Below are 19,142 nucleotides of genomic sequence, written 5' to 3'. Positions count from 1 at the left end.
CTCCAGCCTCTGGCTTCCGTCGTCACATCTCCTTCTGCTCTTTCTGTTCCTCCTGCCTCCCTCCTGTGAGGACCCTTGGGATTACGTTGGGTGCAATCTCCCCACCTTTGGGTCATTCTCTGCTGGGCAGCTGTCCTGGGCGCTGTAGGGTTTTGGGCAGCATCTCTGGTCTCCACCCATAAGATCCCGGTAGCACCCTCTCTCCAGTTGTGACAAGCAAAAGTGTCTGCAGACCTTGCCAAAGGTTGCATGGGGCCCAAAGCCAACCCCGGGTTGAGAACATCTGACTTAGACCAACGAAGAACGATAGTGACGCTGACGTTTGGAATGTGTCCCACGTGATTTGTGTGTCAAATTTGCAAGATGGCAATTGTCACAGACACCTACTGTCCCATGGAATCTGGAGAGATTCTCTCCAAACCCCGTGATGGGGCTTTCCACACCATGTCCTGAAGAGTTCCTCCCGGCTTTTCTCTTCACTGTCAGACTTGGATTTCTGACTCTGCCACCCTGTCTGGAGGCTCCTGTGCCTCCCAGGACGTGACTTTGCCGTGCGTTATGACTCCCGGGTAGACGCTCGCTGCGGGAGGCCTTCCAGCAGCGTGTGAACCAAGGCCCGAGGCTGTGCATGCAAGGCCAGAGGCTGTGCGTGTTCCAGGCTCCGGGGTGACGCTCCGACCTCGCCACCTCTTCTGGCTGCGCATGTGGTGGTGGGCGAGACTTCTGGAGAAGGACCCTGCAGACACGGCACCCCGACCATCAACAGCGCAATCCCAGTGCAGACGCCGGTTTCCTAGTCGCCACGGCCAAGCCTGCGAGAGTCCTGTGAAACTCCTGGGGCAGCGAGGACGGCCTTGTCCCCCTGCCTTTCAGGAAAGGACGGGTGGAACAGCTGGAACATTCCTTCCACGAGACAGACGCCCGCTCTCGAGCGCCGGGGTGACAGTAACGGATCTGGGAGAAGCGCCGCGGGGGAGTTCTTTCTTTCCACTCTCTAAGCAGAAGGTAACATTTGCTCATTCTGCTCAGGTTAAATTACCATATTAATTATTCAGGAGAGTTAATGCGATCAAACCAGGGATCTGTGTACCGGATCCAAGTGGGAACAAGAAGCAGAATCGATGGGTCCGAAGGCCTTGGCAGCTGATGCATAATTAACTCTCCTCTCTTGAAGTTAACTGGGAAAGAACAGTTTACACGACACGCAGACGAGACAGAAGAGGGAGAGACAGACAGAGAGATGATAGATAAACAGAGAGAGAGAGAGCGGCAGGCAGATATAGATAGGCAGGCAGATGAAAGATGGATAGGTGTCAGAAAGACAGACAGATGATAGAGAGATGAGAGAGGGCCAGAGAGAGAGAGGCAGACACGGAGAGAGGACTTGGGCCCAAGTCCAGCAGCGTCTCTCTCTGTCCTGGGTCCTGGCTCAGCTGTGGCCGTCCTGTCAGAAGTCACGGCCTTAATCGCATTCAGAAGTGACCACAATTTCACGCGTCTTTCAGCGTGACCCTGAGAGGAGGTGCTGCCCGGCCGTGTACCAGGATGGGTGTTATGCCATCTATTTATATCCAAATCAATTCCAGGTCGGCTGCTGGACTCTGCCTAATCGAATCTGCTGTCCTTCATACACAGAGATGAGACACTGACCCCCGTCCCCCTGGGGGAGTCCAGACCCTTCTCCTCGTGACCCGGGAGCCGGCAGAGCATGAAAGGTGCTCTGGTCTGCTCAGTCTGGGTGGGCTTCTTACAGTGTTCTTGGTGCTTTTCTGATGGCTGGACACATTTATTAATTAATAATAGTGCGAATAGCCCCAGGCTGACGGAGGGCCGGACAGAGCCCAGTGCACCCCGCCCAGCTGCATGACATCCAGCTGGTCACTAAACTTCCTGGATGAGCCTTGGGGTCCTTTGTGGAAGGTGGGGGTCCTGACGCCCGTGGTGGGAGGAGGAGATGGAGCACATGCTGCCCTTGAAGAGTGAGCTCAGAGAGGCTGTGCCAGTCTCCTGAGAGGCTGGGCCAGAAGCCCTGCTCCACAGGCTGGGCTGGCCTTGCTCTGGCTCACAGCAGACGGCTCCGGGGGCCTCTCAGGGATGCTTGTCTCTGGGGTCTGCAAGGCCCAGGGGACTCCATCTGCGGCTCACCCAAACCCCCGGGCTTGTCCCTCTGGGCTCCCCCTCTGATCAGTTGCTTCCCTGGAGCCGCTGCTCCTGTCTGGGAGGCAGGGGGCCTGTGCGGGGCCCTCCGTCCTTTGTCAAACTTTCTGAGTGTGTGCCGAGCTCCAAGCTAACCACTGGGGAGTCACCCCTCAAAACATAGCTCCCCCAGGGCCCCCATGGACCTCAGGAGCCTAGGACCCCTGTGACCTCGTGGACTGGACCATGGGCCAAGGCTGCGGAGCGGGGTGGCGACTGCGGCTCGGGGTGTCCACACACTGCAGCTCCCAACAAGGTCCCTCTGGCCTGGTCGGGAAACCTCCCCCTTGCTCTCTGTTTCTTCCCCCTCCCTTGTCATTTCTTCTGAGCCATCCATCCCAGGGGCACTGCCCTGGCAGCTGGAGAGATGATGTCCGCAGCCTCTGGGGTCCTTAGAAACGTGGCTCGGGACCAGCAGCCCCAGGTTCGAATCCTGCATCTTTGTGGCCTCTTGACTCACCTTTTCTGGCCCCGAATCTCTTCATCTGTAAATGGGATAACAAAGACGCTCACTTGGAGAGCTGTGGGGGCCCAAACGATGACAGTAATAATAATAATGACTGTAATAACCTCCTAGGACCTAGCACAGGCCCGGCAGAGGACGTGCCCGGCAGAAGTTGACAGCTACCACCCTTGTTCTTGCAAATATTGTTGTATGATTCATTCAGGCTCAAGAACTCGCCTGTCCGCAGCACATTCGCACCTGCTGTGTGTCCCCCAGCGGGAGCCATGGGGCGTCAGCATACGAAAGACTTAGGGGTGTAAATGGATCTCAGTCTGGGATGAGGGGGCCTGGGCCCTAGACCTGCCTGAGCAGCGAAATCGCAGAATCAAGAGGAAGGGCACCCAGGGGGTGGATGGGGGCAGGCCTGGGTCAGGGAGCATCTTGGGCAAGGGGATCATTCTGGTCTGGAGGATGGGGGGACAGTGGCCCTGTCTCACTGGGAGCTATGAATCGGAAATTATGGTTTTCCAATTCTGGGTTACAGAAAGCAGCCTCGGGACGTAACTGAAGCCCACGGACTCCACCCACCGTCCATGGTGATGCTCCGTGTGGTTTCCATCTTCATTAGAAACGTTGATGACGCTTCTCTCTCTTCCCTTCTCACACCCCTAGCTCCGTGCTTTAGATGACGCCCTTCTCGTGGGTGCCCTGGGGGTTTGCTGAGATGCCAGCCAATAGCACTGATCGCAGTTCCCACGGCTGCAGAACAGCACTGGACCGCGGGCAGCAGAGGGTGCTGGGAGTGTGCAGCGGCCCTGGGAGGAAGCAGGAAGCAGTAGAGTGGGGAGTTGACACTGTGTGGTCCTTGGAAGATGCTCTGTGGTTCCCCACCCTCCTGTGCTTCCCTGGGTCCCTCCCACCGGGACTGCATGCTGCTTCTGACGCTGCTTACCCTGGACGTCCTCCTCCAGGGCACTTGGTCTGTACGACTCAGAAGGAAAGCTGCCGACCCCATTTTTTCTTTTTTCCCCAGCACCAGCCTACACAGCCAGTAAAAGACACTCCCCGAGGCAGAGACTGCCAGGAATCCAAAAAGCCTGTTTCCTCTCCTGGGCTATGACCAGAGCACGTTTCCCAGGCTCCTGTGCCGTCAGGTGTGGCCAGGTGACCGTTCCAGGTGGCAGAGGGAGAGGAAAGGAGGGGCATCGCTTTGGGGCCAGCCTCCAGCGGGACGCAGACCTCTCCAGGCCCTAGGACGGCAGAGCCACAGCATGGGGGAAGGGACCTGGGGGATTGCCCCTGAGTCCCCGCCAGAGCTGCCTGCCTGGCTTGCCTCAAGGGGTCACGTGAAAAATAAGTTCCCCCACGTTGAGCTATCGTACCCGTACGGGTCTGTCTGTGCTCCATGGAGCCGCTTGTATGTGCTAGACACGGGCCCGGGGCTGGTGACAGCCATGCAAGGGCAAAGTGGACCTGCCCTGGTGGAGATCAGCACGGGTGAGACAGATCATTGGAAGCCACCCCGACAAGTAAACTATCTGGAGGAAACACACGGGGCGGTGATGGGTGGCAGAAGACCTCGGAGGCAGGGTGGTCAGATGGGCCCTGGGAAGAGGGACATTCCAGCTGAGGTCTGAGGATGGGGAAGACCAGGCACCTGGCGTGTGTGTGGAAGAGCATTCCAGCAGAAGGAAAGGCGAGTGCAGCAGGAATGAGCTTTGCAGGCTCATGGGTCATGGGGAGGGTAGCGTGGCTGCAGCCGCGAGGGACGGTGGAGGAGATGGGTGGGGCTGGGCACGGTGTGGTCCTCCCCGCAGGCCTGCCAACGGTGCATCTCTGAGAGCTCAGCTCTGATCCCTTAGAGGAGAGTTGGGATCAGGGAAGCCATGAGCTTGGGAAGTAGTGCAGGAGACACCACCCCGACTGGTGCCGCCTCTGCCCACACGTCCGCCCCTCATCCGAGCAAGCCCTCTGCGTGGCCCGGACTTGCCCAGCCTGCCCACGGGCTAAGTGCTGGCCTGGCTGCAAAGCGCCAGGCACGAGGTCTGAAGTCAGCTCTGCCTGTTACTCAATGGGAAAGGCTCTAAATCTTCCTGCACACGCCGTGGCTTCCCCACCTCTCACGGGGTGCCCTGCCTGCTCCACAGGGTTAAGTGGGGGTCCCACAGGATGGTGTCTGTGACGCACATGGCACATGCACAGCACAAAGGGGCTCTCTCCAACTCGTGACGCCCCTGCCCTTCCTCCTGGCCCCCTCTCCTGGGAGGGGCCCTGGGCATCCGTGGCGTGGGCTCCTGCCTGAAGCAGTGGCCTGAGGACAACCAATGACTTCAATAATTGCATCCTTTCCAGCCCCGGGAAGTGATGAATGGACCCAGAGTCTGCGTCGCTTCAGGAATCAATACTGTAATATCTTCATACGAGCGTGGAAGGGCGAGGTCAGGCAATGGGAGCACGCCCTGTGAACTCTCCCGCAGGATCTATGGGGCATAACAGCTGGGGCTGTCGGACTACTGGGAACTTCTTAGCCCTCTCGCAGGAGGGAGGACGTGGTGGGAGAGAAACCAACGTCGGGATGCAGAGACCCTGGGCTCCAGCGCCGTCCCGAACTGCATGACCTCAGCTTGTCACTCAGCGTCTCTTGTCCCTGGTTGTTATAATGGAGGATGTGACGAGCTCGATAAAGTGCCAAGTGACTCGCACATGTGTCAAGTGGTCATCGTAGGATGGGGGAGAGCCAGAGGACTCCGGAGCGCCCCAGCCCGGGACGTGTTCTGAAGCATCTGGGGGTCTTCACACAGAGTGATGAGACCTCAGGCATCCAATCAAGTCCCACCCTGTGACAGGCGACATCACCGATCCCCAAGAGACTGACTCACATACTCAAGGTCACATCTTAAGCTGGGGTCAGGATCATTTTCCAGAATGGTGGCTCTGAGCTTCGCTTTGCCCACCACAAGGATCAAGGAGAGAGCAGCTCCGCTCTGAGTCGGCGTGGGAAGCTCTGCCATGGGACAGAGGAGAGGGGGACAGGACAGGCGCCCAGGCAGTGTGGTTCACCCACGCCTCCAGGAGGAAAACCTAAGACTTTCCCTTTGTGGCAAACATCCATCCATCTCTTTTTTTCAGAGCACCTCTGGTGAGAAATTGACTTCTTTGCCATTGCACCGAGACTAAAATAAATGACACTATTTCCTGGCTCATCTTGTGAGCAATGTTTTCTTCTTCAAAAAAAGAAGCATCACTGTCTCCTCCCGTTTGCTCAGCTGTGTGGGTTACTCATTTGTTCAGACAAGTCCTCAGAGATCCCACGTCTCCAGCTCTCCTGGCCGACAGAGTTATCAGAGGCCAGCCTGACCTGACTGCCGGTCAGTGATGCCCTCTTTATCACCCTCTTGGGCAGAGCCTGGGCTCCAGCAGAGGGAGATGTGTACAGGGCCCTCCATTGGGGAGGCACTACCTGGCTTGACCACAAGGTCAGAGCCCCTGACCTCAGGGCATCATCCAGTCTGGTGGGGGAGACTGTTCCTGATCCACTGGTCAGAGGGAGGAGACATAGCCCCAATATGCTGGTCAGATGGAGGAGACACAGCCCCTGATCTGCTGGTCAGATGGAGCAGACGTAGCCCCTGATCTGCTGGTCAGATGGAGGAGACAAAGCCCGCAATCTACTGGTCAGACAGGGGAGACATAGCCCCTGTTCTTGTGGTCAGATGAGCGTGAATATACCTCCTCAACTGCTGGTAGGATGAGGGACACGTAGCCTCCCAAATGGGCAGTCCAGGTGGGAGAGAGATGCTCTCAATTCTGCACGATCCCCAAGTCGGATGAGGAAGACAAGATTCTTTCCTCTGGCAGCCCCTAGTCTCCCAGGGAAACCACAGCCTGTGGGTGGTTTCAGAGCTTCACAGAGTTTGGAGACACATGGTCCCTGCCCTCCAGGCAGCCTGTGCTCTGAGGGGCGGGTCAGGAACTGTCCATGGAAAGGCACGGGGACAGCGATCAAGGCAGGTGGAATCACTGCTCCAAAGACAGCCAGCATATGCCGGGGCCGAGGGGTGGTTGGCTGATTTGGTTTTACTGAGTCTGGGAGGAGCTGGGAGGCAATCAGACAGCTGCTTGAAAGGGGAATGCAGACGTTCAGCCATCCAGCTGTTCTCAGCCACTCTCACACTGAGTAGCACACATGGCAAATACCTGTTGGTGGGCTCGGCATCCTTCCAATTCCTACCTGGGCTCTGGCGGGGCTCCCGAGGCCGGCCTGGCAGAACTTGGGAGCAGCAGGCACCGTGAAGAGAGTGATGTGAGAAGCTGGGACTCAGCCAGGGGAGGTGTTGAGCGGACACCTGTGTTGTATCTTCAACCTGCATGGGCTCTGCCTGGGATGTTCCAGAACCAGAGCCCCCTAACCAGCACCCTTAGAGACTCAGAAGACCATCCCTGGAGAGCACAGCCTGCAGTCCAGGGCCCTGACATGCGTGAGCCATGACCTTGCCCGGATCCTGAGGCTGGGGACTCCAATGGGCTTCCCTGTCGGCCTCATGGGAACTTCTATGGTTTCTGGACGGTCAGGGGCAGGACAGACGCAGGAAGCCGGGCGAGGGTCGCCTCTGCAAAGCCGCCCATTGAGCTCTCCGTGGTGCTGAAACCACCCACAGCCACATTCCCAGGCAGGGCTTTCCGTGTCACGGCTTTTCTCCAGTCTCAGGCCACCGCAGGCACGATCCGAGTGGGCAGCTGTCTATCTGTGGTTTTAGGGCAGCCACCTTGTAGGGCCTTCTGCCCAGAAGCGCCTTCCTCCCCATCCCACAGCCTGTCATTGGCGTGCACACATCTGTGCAATAGAATACAAGGTCATCAGGTTAAAGACTGTGTACCCTGCACAGACGCTCACACAGGGTCCTGAGCCCTGCAATGCTTGGCCCTGCATTTTTGGGTGAATGAGGAGTGATTCTATAGACCCCACGTGGGCCTCGGGCTCAGTTCGCTACCCAGCCCAGGGGGAGAAGGATGGAGAGGGAACAAAATAAACAAATGGGGACTTGTGAAGTGTTCCCATGATCTACTTCTGTTTATAGTTCACTTTCCTCTCCTAGCAGATGCTCCAGTCTTTACCTTTATGGTGATCTGAGTTCCCACCCCTCCCCGAGCGTGGTCTGAGGTCCTCTGAGGACCTCCCCACGAAGATTAGCATATGCAGCCAACAGCAGGCACCAACGAACCCCAAATGCCGACATCGGTGAGGGGTGGAGTTGCAAGAGGCAGTCTCACGTACCCAAATGCTCTCTTTCTTTTTGGCCCAAAACCATATTCAATAAACCTCCAGGATGCCTTCCCCGGTAACTGGAGCCAACATCGATCTCTCTCCTCCTGAGCTCCCGCGGCATCTCGCCTTCCGGAGCATATGTACGGCTGTGGTACTTTTCGCATTTATTTTGTTCTCTAATTTCCTGGGTATTCATCTTTCTGCAGGATTGATGTCTGATACATCTTCACATCCTTCATCACCTGGCACGGGGCCTTGACCTCTTAGGAAGTTATTGAATGAATGAGTGACTCCTGTGGCTTCTGCTCTTATTAACTCTGACCACGGCAGTGCCAGTGGGGCCTTGGTTCAAGTCCTCTTTAACTACTAACTCTTCTGTTTGTCCTCTCGACGATAGTAAGAGAACAAGTAGACGCTATTCTCAGTTTATATGTGGAACACAGAGAAGTTAAGGAATCTACCTGAGGTCACACAGCTCAGGCGGGTTGGTCCCAGAAAAAATAATCATGCTTATTGAAAAGAAGCAAGTAGAACCCAACCAAGTGAATCAGTTTAGTAAGCTTAAGTGAATGGACCAGGAGGAAAAAAGACAGGCCTGTTTTCCTTAGAATAATATAATCTCATCGAAATATCTCATAGAGATAGTGTAGTCCAACAAAATGATTTTGTAAATGACCAAACAGAGGCCCTGCTCATGTGAGGAATGAGGACCCACAGTTGGCCATGTGCAGATGGGGCTGTGAGCAGGACCCTGGACTTCTCCGCCTGTGGCCTGGGGACCTGCGGGGCTGTGGCACACAGTTGTTTCAGGAACGAGAAGAATCCACGAGTGTACAAAACCTTGTGCCACACCTGGGACCTGTGGTGCTTGCGTCTGTAAAATGAGGGGTCGCTCTGGGCGGAGGACCACACTTGCACAATGTGGCTGGATGCCTACAATTCAGTGAAAACATGTGCTCAGCAGGCGTATTTGTGAGGTTATGGGCTCCTTGGTATGTGATGGAGAACCCAGTGTTTGAGCGGCTGCCACACGTGTAACCATGTGGGTGTGCCCCAGGGGAGAGGGCAGCCCATGGAGCAGAGATGCACACCCTTCTCTGGGGCCTGCTCCTCCGGTGCAGCTCTCCCAGCACGTCTGCCCTTCAGCTTGTGGGGGACATAAGGAGAGGGAAAGCCTGCTGCCTCTTCCAAGGCAGGACCCCAAAAGGTGCCAAGTCACCTTTGCTATGATCCCGAGGACCTGAGCTTGGTCACATGGGCACTCCTAACCACAAAGGGGGAGACAAACCAGGTTCTTGTCTGTGGCAGGTGCCCTGCCAAAAACTGGGGAGAGGCACAGACTGGATCGCAGGCACCAGTCTCCCCCACGTGTCTGCCGGCAGGGAGACCCTGACCAAGGCTGGTGCCCACACGCTGGCGTTTACAGGGGGTTCCCTCTATCTCCTGGCGTCCGTCACTCTCATCTGCCCAGTTCAGTTTCTGCATCGCTTGCTTGTCCAGTTGTTTTATTCAGTTCTTGGAGCGAGCCAGTGATCTACACAGGGCCATGGGCGAGTCCTAGGTGTCCAGACGAGGAAGTGGATGTCCATGGCTCTGACCCGTCCATGGCCAAGCCGTAGGGGCTGAGGGGGCCAGGCCTGCGCCCGGGCACACAGGCCCTGCTGGGTTATGTGCTCCCGCGGGCAGGAGCGCGTGTTTACGCTAGGTCCTGGCGTCTCACACACTACCTGGAAAGAGCTTTGCAGAGTCTGTTGAACTGTTGTCTCAATGCACAGACGTTGTCACTCTGACCACGGCCTTATCCTGTCGCCCGGCCTGTGGCTGTTGGGTGGAGGCAGCTCCAGGGCAGGTATGTGTGGTGGCCGCCTTGATGCCCGGAGGCAGCAGCTGCCTCCCCTCCAATGTTGTTTTGTTATCATCGTCCCTCCCCTCCCAGTCCAGCTGGGATCCGGGCTTCTCAGCTCCCTCCTCCTCAGAGCTGGTCCAGGGACTCTGCTAGTGCAGGGAAGGCTGGCCGACAAGCAACACCAGAGGCCCCGTCCCACTGCTCCGCCCTCTTGGCCGGGAGCCTGCTGGTCACAGACCTGACCACTGCTGATGGGAAGGATGTGAGTGGACTCTGGCAGGAGATCGATATCCTCCTTCGAGGCCCAGATCTCACGGCCCTGGGACATCTTTCTTACCCCATTTGTGGGATGAATTGCAGCCACCCCTGTTCTCCATCACATCTGTGCACCAAACGCGGAGCCTGGCCCAGAGGACGCATCTGTAGGGAATGAGTGAATAGATCAATAAGTGATTAATGACGGGCCTGGCCTAGGAAGCGGCATAGGTGGACGCTGACCCAGTTAGAGTCAACAGGCACAGGAGGGTCTTTCCGCGCCCCACACAGCACTTCCACTCCCTGCTCTGAGTTTCTCCTTGGAACGTTAGCCCTGGAGCACCTGGATCTGATCCTGGTCCTGCTGCCAGACGGGGTGTGTCCTGGTCGAGTCACCCCACCCCCCAGCCCGCTTCTTGCGTGCACAGTTTGGGATTCCCCAAAACTGTTTCTTGGTCTTTCCCAGACTCTGGGCAGCTCTCCAGCCTGTGTGTCAGGCTTGTCACAAATGGGACCAGAACCCCTTGAGGGACCCAGGTCCCCACCACGTGATGCCTCTGCTGCGGCCTCGGACAGGTGGGGTGGAGGGCGTCTGGACGGGGCCGGCCTCGCCGTGGCGCCGTGGCACAGATGGCCGTGTTGGGAGCTGCGGGCGGTGTCTCACGTGAATCTGCTCAGGAGCAGGGCCAGGCTGGGCGAGGAAGCTGGACCTTGGGGTCTGCACTCCTCAAGGTGCCCAGGCCCCATGGAGGCCCCACTGCAGCAAGGTGGGGGCCTCGCCTGGGTCCAGGGCAGCAGGGAGAAGGTCCCTGAGGTCCTGAATCCATGGCTCCGTGACCCTGGCATTTGGTTCCTGGGGACGCCGTGGCCTCATGGTGCTCTCTCATTCTTAGGCGATCACTCCATCTTCCGTAATCCTGTGTACTGACGTTTCTCAGCCAGAGGCTAGTAGAGAAGAAGGTGGCTCGTCCCCAACAGACCCTGTGGCCCTGGGCTGACCCTGGACTGACACCTTCTCCTAGGGGCAGACCTGGTTTCTTGCTGCTTAGACACATGGCCGGGTCACCAGGTGACAGACTGCTGGACTCAGTGGAGCGAGGAACAGCCCCCTGCCCAGGGCTTCCTGGGATGGCCCAGGGCAAGCACCCAGGGTTATATCAGCTGACAAGGTTCTCTTCTCTCCATGTCACTTTATTCTGTTCAGTACACATGGTGGCGGTGGCAATGTCCCTGGATTTATAAAACGTGTGACATGGCCTGGAGGTACTTTCCTTTCTGTGTGGCACCGCCTGCCCCTCCCCAATTCAGGGAGTGTTCTGCACACCTACTAAGTGTGCGCCTATGGAGCGCTCACTGTGTGCAGAGACTCAGGTGCAGACAGGCCCCGGCCCGGCCTCTGCGTGCCTCCCTCCCAGGGGCCTGGCCAGCAGCTCGGGGACTAAAGCTTTAGGATCTCAACCTCCCCAGCTTGTTCGTCGTCTGGACGAAGAAATCTACAAAAACTTCAGTGCTCCCCGAGAACGCCAACGAGTATCAGCCATGGCTCTGCGTCCTCTGTCCGCCGCGCTGCAGCCGCTGGCTGGGAAGCAGACGTGCCAGCAGCCGAGGCCTGGACACGGTGACAGGCGCCCAGGAAGGCCTGCATCTGGACAAGCCGTGCACGTGTGTGGATCTGGTGTGCACTGTTCCTGGCTCCCCAGGGCCGGCAGGGTGTCTGAGGGAGAGACCCCCTTGGTCTTCTCGATGGCCGTCACAAAGGTGCACAGGGAGGCCTACTGGCATTGCCCGAGGCTGAGCCCACTTAGAGCTGGGCTTTGTGTCCAAGCGGCGCTGAGGCTGCGGCCACCGGGCCACCAGCTCCCTCGTGTCACTCTCTGACACTGCTCAGCCTCCACTGGGGCTGGCACTTGCACCTGCTGGCACGTGGGCCCTCAGGTTTTGTAGGAACATCCGCATGGATGCTCTCAACTCCAGAATCCATCCCTCACTTACTCAGGGGTCACTGAGCACCGGCCCTGCTCACGGGGGACAGGGAGGGGACCAAGGCCTGCGTTCCAATTGCAGGCAACTGGCCCGCTCACCGCTGGGTGTCCGCAGGGCAAAACCGGCAATGAGAGCGCCTGAGACGAAGCGGGAAGGCTCTGCCACTTCCCACAGGGTGAGGAGGCCTTCGAGGGCGCGGCACCCTGGACGGTGGGGGTTTCAGACATGTTGGGGGGTTACAGGGCTTTTGTTTGAAGACACCCCCATCCCCGGCATGTCCTCCTGAAACAGGAGCTTGCTCAATTGTCCAGCATGTGGGCCACGTGCCATGATGCTGGAGCACACAGAGCTTACAGACAGACAGACAGCCAGAACCAGGAGCCCAGCGCTGCTGCTGGCTGCTTATGGAGACCTGGGGCAGGCAGGTGACGGAGCCGGGGCATCCTCAGTTTCTCCATCTGCAAAACACGGCCACAGCCAGCCCCTACCCATCAGGGACGCCGTGTGAATCTGGCAGGTGGTGCGGTGTTTGGCAGACATCAACAAGTGCGCCATCTCTTTGAAGCCTTGTTTCTATACACCTGGTTTTCCTAAAATGAGGCCCGGCCTCAGCCAGAGCTGGGCTCCCAGGCCCCTGGGCCCGTGCGACCCTGCTGGAGGAGGAGCTGTTTGCTGGCAGAAGGCAGTGCCAGGGACTGCGCAGACACTGCCCGCTGGTCCTGCCGTCTCTGCAACGACCACCCTGGGTGGCCACAGGGCCAGGACAGCATCGCTGCAGCCCCAGATGGAGGACGCTGGCTGTCTGGCAACCTGAGACGGCAGCTGTGGGTGATACGAGGCCCCCTGGTGTGATGTCATCGATCTGTGGGGAGGCACATGACCCATGGTGGGCTGAGATCCTCCAGGTGGAGGTCTACTGAGGACGTGGGATGGTGCCCAGGGCCTGACATCCAGGGCTGGAGGGAAAGACGCTTGACTGCTGTCACACTTACCCAGGACTCACACTGACACAGCACCCGCTTGTGCGCCTCACAGTGGGATCGGAGGCATGGCCGGCTGGCCTTCCAGCAAGGTGACTGTGCAGCAGGGTCAGGTGGCTGACGAGACGCCAGGCCAGGATTCCAGCCCAGGTCCGAATGGTTCCCAAATGGGGTCTCAGCCCCGGCTGCCCAGTCACCATGGGACTCTTGGGGACTTATGGGGAAACCAGCTCTCCCCCCTTAGGGTCTGACCCTGAAGTGCTGGGGACTCCTCACCAGTGGGCGTCTGGCCTCGTTGCCCACCAGCCTCGGGCAGCGTGCTCCATGCGCGTTCCGTGTGTCAGCCCATGCAGGCAGCGGAGCACGAGCGAGGCCGTCCCGGCGGGAGAGGCTGGGACACGCGTCCTGACAGCTCCTGGTTTGCTCTGGGAAGGAGCAATCTGCTTGTTTTGTCTGCAAGGCCTCGTGATTCTGACGGGAGCCCTGCCAGACCACAGACACGCCGCCACTTAATTGCAGACCCGAGGGGGCTCCTTCCAGAGCGGTGGATGGCTATTGGAAAGGGCGCCGAGGTGGGTTCGAATCCCAGCTCGGTCTTGGCAGCCAGGTGGCCCAGAGCAGGTGCCGCCGTCCCCACCGGCCGAGTTTTGGATGCCTCATGTAGGAAACGGGTTAACATCCCGCTCTGCTAGGCAGCGGGGCCCGGGGCTGCGCCTGGCACAGAGCAGGCGCTCTGCGTATGTGTGCGAGTGTCGCGCCTGCTGTGCACGGCTCCCTTGAGGGTCCCGTCCGCCATTTGTGCGTCTAATTGAGAATTGCCCACACAATTATGGTGGGACAATTGAAAATAAATGTGGAATTGGTGGGAAGTGTTCCAAAAAAGCAATTGTGGACTGAATTCTCCCGAAGCAGCTCGATTCCGACAAAGCGTTTGCTCACCTCCGTCCAGAAGCTCCTCCTGGTGCCACCTGCGTGTGAGGCGGGGCCTCCATGCCTGTCCCCAAAGCGGGCAGGGCCCGGTCAGCATCCCGTCCCCACAGACTCGAGAAGTATGGACCTGCTTGGACAGGGACGTGGCATGGGGACCTCGTGTGTCCCTGGAAGAGCTCTTCTCCACGTGGAAACCCTGGCGGTTGGCCGGATGCTCCCCGCTCACGGGCGCCCTCTGCGAGTGGGGTCACTTGTCAATTTCCTTTCCGTGACGTGCACTCAGAGTGGACAGTGATGTTCCAGGGGAGGTGAAAAGACGCCTGGGCCCAAGGTGGCGCATGTGGAGGTGGCCCGCTGTGTCCCCACGTCCAGCATCTGTTTACGGCACTGTCATGTGCTGGCGTTTACACACACATCTCACTCTGTCCTCAGGATGATCTTGAAGGCAGTGAGGATGCTTCCTCCTCCTCAGAGAGGGAGAAGCCACTCGTCCAAGAGCAATGATGACCGAGGGACCACAGACTCGGGACGACCCCTCTCCTCCACCCTGCTCTCAAAACTGTCATGCCAACAACACCGCCTCCGGAGCCTTCTCACGGGCTGGGCACTCAGCCAGCCCGGCTCCATGCATCATTTGATTCAATCCTAAGATAACCGTTTAGAGGGGGGTCCCGCTATGACCACCACTTTGGAGAGCAGGAACCTCAGGCTCAGGGTGTTCGAGTGACCTGCCTGAGGTCACACAGCTGGTAAGTGGCAGAGGCAGGACTCGAATCCAAGCCAGCCAGCCCTGGGCCACCCTGCCTGCAGCTCTGGGGGGTAACCCCAGACCATGAGAGTGGCGGGGAGCTGAGATGCATCCACCCACAGCCCCCGACCTGTCTCTCGGCGTTTTTGGCCTTTAGAGGGGTATACGCTGCTGGTTCGTAACCATGCCCTATGGGATCCAGCACACACTGATATTCCCGCAGAACGTGGCTGTCGGGTCTGGCAAGTCCTCTGAAAGTCCGTCAGCGGCCTCGTGTCAGCTTGGGGCTGATTTTGCCCCAGACGAGTTGATCCTTAGATGTTTGCCTCCTGGAGAGGCGGGAGGGGCTCAGTCCGCCCGCAGGTGGTGAAGGTGACAATCCAAAGACACGGGTCCTGGAGGCCCAGGCTGTGGCCGGGGGATGGGACATTCGATTTCCACCGTGGACTTTCATGTCTTTTGAATTTCGCGTCAAATGCCTTTTAACTATCGAATAAAAATCAACGTACTGAAAATGGTTGATTCACTGGGGCGAGACTGTGGCTGTGCCCTCCGCCTCCCCGGGGCTCTCGGATCTGGACCATGTATCCTGACCGCCAGCCCACTCCGAAAGAGGCAGCACCCCCAGCTGGTGGTCAGTGGTGGCTCTGGACTCGGGTGCAGCTGTGGCTCCCGGCACTCCCCCAGCCTTGTCACCATGGGCAGTCACCTCTTCTCACCGTGCCTCAGTTTCCTCTTCTGAAAAATGGGCATGACCTTCCAGGGCATCGTGGTGTGAGCCTCTAGCATAAGTGGGTCTGATGTGGGCAGGAGGAATGGAGTGCAGGCCAGGGCCCGGCTCCAGAGAGCCTGGCCAGGGACCTGATTCTGGCATCTCGGGAACATACTCTGCTCCCAGGGGCATTTCTACTGTCACCTGTGTGTGCAGGTGAGGCCCCCTCACCTGTAGGATGCAGTGTGGAGGGTCACGATGGTGGATCTCGGGAGTTTATTTCATCTCAGACACCATGTGGCCTCACAAAATTGTCCCACGTCACAGCCTGATGTCCCCCAGCTGGGGACCCTAGGGTGGGTGAGAGATGCTGATGGCTGCAGGGCCATCAAATCACGTCTCAAACAAAGGCTTCTGGTTATTCCTGTGTCATTAAGCGCCACTTTATTATTAAAAAAGTTAATGACCCTACAACTTTGTAAGACATGTCCGACTACATAGATACTTGAAATCTATAAAATCTTTAAAGAACCAATTCCTGCTTCATTAAGAGACTCTACCAATGACAGTCAGTGTGCTGCTCAGGGATCCGATGCCGGAGACGCTCAGAGCAGAGCTGGCGCCGGGGCTGGGCCTTCTCGAGGGGCTCGTCCTGGCCTAGCTTGCTCGCAGCGCGGCCTCCGCCTCAGATGGCCCCTCTGTGGATCCCCTGTCTTCTCTGCTCCTCTCTTCATCAGCTGGTTTGTCCCCTGTCCCAGCGTGTGCTCTGTCCCGGCTTCTCTCTCCCGCAACCCCCTTCCTCTCCCTCCCTCTCTTTCCTTCTCTAGCTTTATTGAGGTAGAATTGACAAATAAAAATTGTACATATTTAAGGTGTCCACCTTGATGTTTTGGCGCACAGATACACTGTCAAATGATCGCCACAATCCAGCTAAGCAACACGTCCATCTCCTCCCAGGGGCCGTTTCTTTTCTTTTCTTTTTTGCAGTGAGAACACTTAAGATCTACCCTCTCAGCGACCTTCAAGGGTACATGCAGTGTTGGCAGCCATGTCACCTTGCTTGCATCAGAGCCTGGTAACTTGCACCCTTGATCAACACCTCCCCGTTTCCCTCCCCCAGCCCCGCAACCACCATGCACCCTCCGCCTCTGTGAGTGCCTCGTTTTTAGATTCCACATGGAGTGAGATCCTGCAGTGTTTGAAAGATCGCTCTTTCTCTGTCCGACTTACCGCGCTTCCCGTATCGTCCTCTAGGTCCAACTGCGTTGTTGCAAAGAGCAGGATCTCCTTCCTTTCACGGCTGAGCAGTGTTCCCCTGCGTCTGCACACATGTGTCTCAGGGCGCTCACTGTCCGTGGCCTCTGACGCTGACCCCCTACCTTGGCTGCGGTGACTCGCGCCGCTCTGAACATCCTCCCTCTCTGTCTGTCTGTCTGCATCTCTCCGTTTCTCTCTCCTTCTCTCCCCTCTCTCTCCATCAATCCCTTCTCTCTCTCCTCTCTGTCTCTTTCTCCTTCTTTTTCTCTGACTTCTTCTCTCTCTCTCTTTCCCTCCCTCCCCTTTTCTCTGTCTCTCTGTGTCTCTGTCTGTCTGTCTGTCTCTCCTACCCTCGGGCATCTGTGCAGCCTGGGTGGGTGGCCTGTGGTCGAAGGGTCATGGGTCAAGTTGGGTCCATTCATGACACTTGACCAGCCCTCTCCACTCCCAGGCACACTGAATGTTGATGTGTCTGTGGTGTGGGGGTTGGAGGTCCCCTGGGCGCCCATCTCGGGGGTGCTGGGGGCAGCCCGTGTGGCGTGCTCAGCAGCAGAGGGAAGGAGAGCTTTGGGCGACCCCAAGGGCACAGTGCAGAGAAAGGAAGACAAGCAACCGAATGAGGCTGTTTACAAAAACCGAAAACACGGACACAAGTCACAGTGCACATTTTGCCAAAACATAATAGAACAAAAAATGCACCCTAAGCCCATTGGATGATGCCCTGTGGGCTGGGGAGGGACAGGCAGCTGGAGTAGGGGACGGGAGGTGCTGCCGACCCGTGCCGAGGACCGGGGCTCACTGGATGTCTGTGCCCGGCAGGGGCAGCAGGAGGCGGGAAGGAGGTGAGGAGGCTGTGCTGGGAAGTGGAGGCGGCAGGTCCCTGGGCACCTGCCTGCGGGCATCACTTGGCTGATCTGGATGGGGCAGCCCTGTGCTTGCTCGGTGCGGGACGGCCCTCTTCAGAGGCCAGAACAGCGTGGTGTGTCTTTACCACTATGCATTTGTCCATTCTCCACTTCTCTGCAGACACTGGATGGGTGTCGACCTGAGTCAGGCCAAGCTGTGCACCCGGACCAAGGAAGCAAGAGTCCCCCTGTCCTCCAAAGGAGTTACGAGGAGGCTTCTGAGCAGGCGGTGGACACCCAGGGAGGCTGCCTGGAGGAGGCGACAGTGAGCAGAGTCCAAGCGGTGAGGAAGAAGGGGGATGCACAGAAAAACTGGGCTGGGTGGGGGTCCCAGGCATGGGGGCTGAGACTGCACCCTCTTGAGGTGAGGGGCTCACGGGGGTCCTGCCCCACAGCCCGCCCCTGTGAGGACGAAAGGAGGAACTGTGAGAGTGCTCTGCCTGCTGACCACTACTGTCCCCACTCTGCTTCCCTGGAGGGGGCTGCAAGGGGACCCCCGGCTCTCCTGCCCTCTCCCTGCAGCAGCCTGCCTCCTCCACTCGGGGAGCCCCGTGTGCTCTTGGACCCTGTCCGCCTCCCTTGCCTCCTCCAGCCTCATCCAGATGCCCCCCACACACACCCACGGGGGAAACTAGGGACGCCTCCCTCAGCGGGCTCCTGGGGGGGGGTCCTTCTCTTGGGGGATGGAGTCGCCCTCCACACACATGTGGACCCCTCCTCCCTTTCCTCTTCCTTTCTCTCAGCCTCATGTCCAGCAGCCAGCAAGTCCAAACGGACCCACCCATGGCCCTCGCTGGGGGAGGTCTCCACTGGCCGGCTGAGCAGCCTTCCCGTTGGGCACCCTGCTCTGATCCACTGCCCGTCTGTCCCTGTCCTATGAAAGTCTCAGTGGCTCCTGAGCCCCACGGAACTGAGGCTGAGCTCTTCTCATGGCGTCTGAGGAGCAGTGGAGTCTGGCTCCATGCCTCTCCAGCTCTGCACCTGAGGCTCCCATCCTTGGCACCTCAATCCCAGCAGTGTCCCATTGCTTCCAGTTCTTGCACAAGTACACAGAACACCGGCACGTTTTGCTCCCCTGAGCCTTTGCACTGCTGTTCCATTTTCTCGAACGCCTTTATGCACCAACTGGCAAACTCCTATTCATCCTTCAAAACCCTGGTAATGCACCTGTGGTGTAGCCTCCTCTGACGTCTTCAGATGGGATTAAACTCTCACCCACTATGTTCAAAGGACTCCTTTTTACTTTGTTTTCTATGTTCTAATTATTCATTTACCTGCCTGTCTCCTCCATCACACCAGGAGATTCTAGGAGGTAAAGCCTGCGTCTGGAAGGGCTGCGTTTCCTTAGCCCCAGGCCCTGATCAGCATGCAAATACCCCAGGGGTCGAGCAGAGGCAGAAACGGAGGGGCCTTCACGGTGCCGTGTGGGCTGTCCTCCACACGGAGCCAGGGTGGGAGGGAAGACGCAGTCGGTCAAGGTCGGGCGTGACACCTGCTTGCTCTGGTCACACTGACACCAACTCAGAGACAATGACAGCGTGTCCCAGGAGCCGCTGCCAGCTCGGTGGCCGGCCAGGTTCTGGCAGGACAGTCGCTCAAACTAGGTCAGAGCCCGGCCA

The 19,142-nt window shown here is 58.1% G+C and overlaps 1 long non-coding RNA gene across 1 annotated transcript; it reads left to right on the top strand.

Moving 5' to 3' along the window:
- The first annotated feature begins 402 nt into the window (after positions 1-402).
- LOC139039861 (uncharacterized) lies at positions 403-18,754 on the top strand. Its single transcript, XR_011493070.1, has 3 exons — positions 403-1,005; positions 17,645-17,806; positions 18,267-18,754. It is a non-coding gene; the product is annotated as an uncharacterized lncRNA (long non-coding RNA).
- The last annotated feature ends 388 nt before the right edge of the window (positions 18,755-19,142 follow it).

This window comes from Equus asinus, chromosome 12 (assembly GCF_041296235.1).
Source record: "Equus asinus isolate D_3611 breed Donkey chromosome 12, EquAss-T2T_v2, whole genome shotgun sequence".
NCBI classification, from domain to species: Eukaryota; Metazoa; Chordata; class Mammalia; order Perissodactyla; family Equidae; genus Equus; species Equus asinus.
Note: the sequence above shows the minus strand (reverse complement) of the source record. Positions and strands in the feature narration are given on the sequence as shown.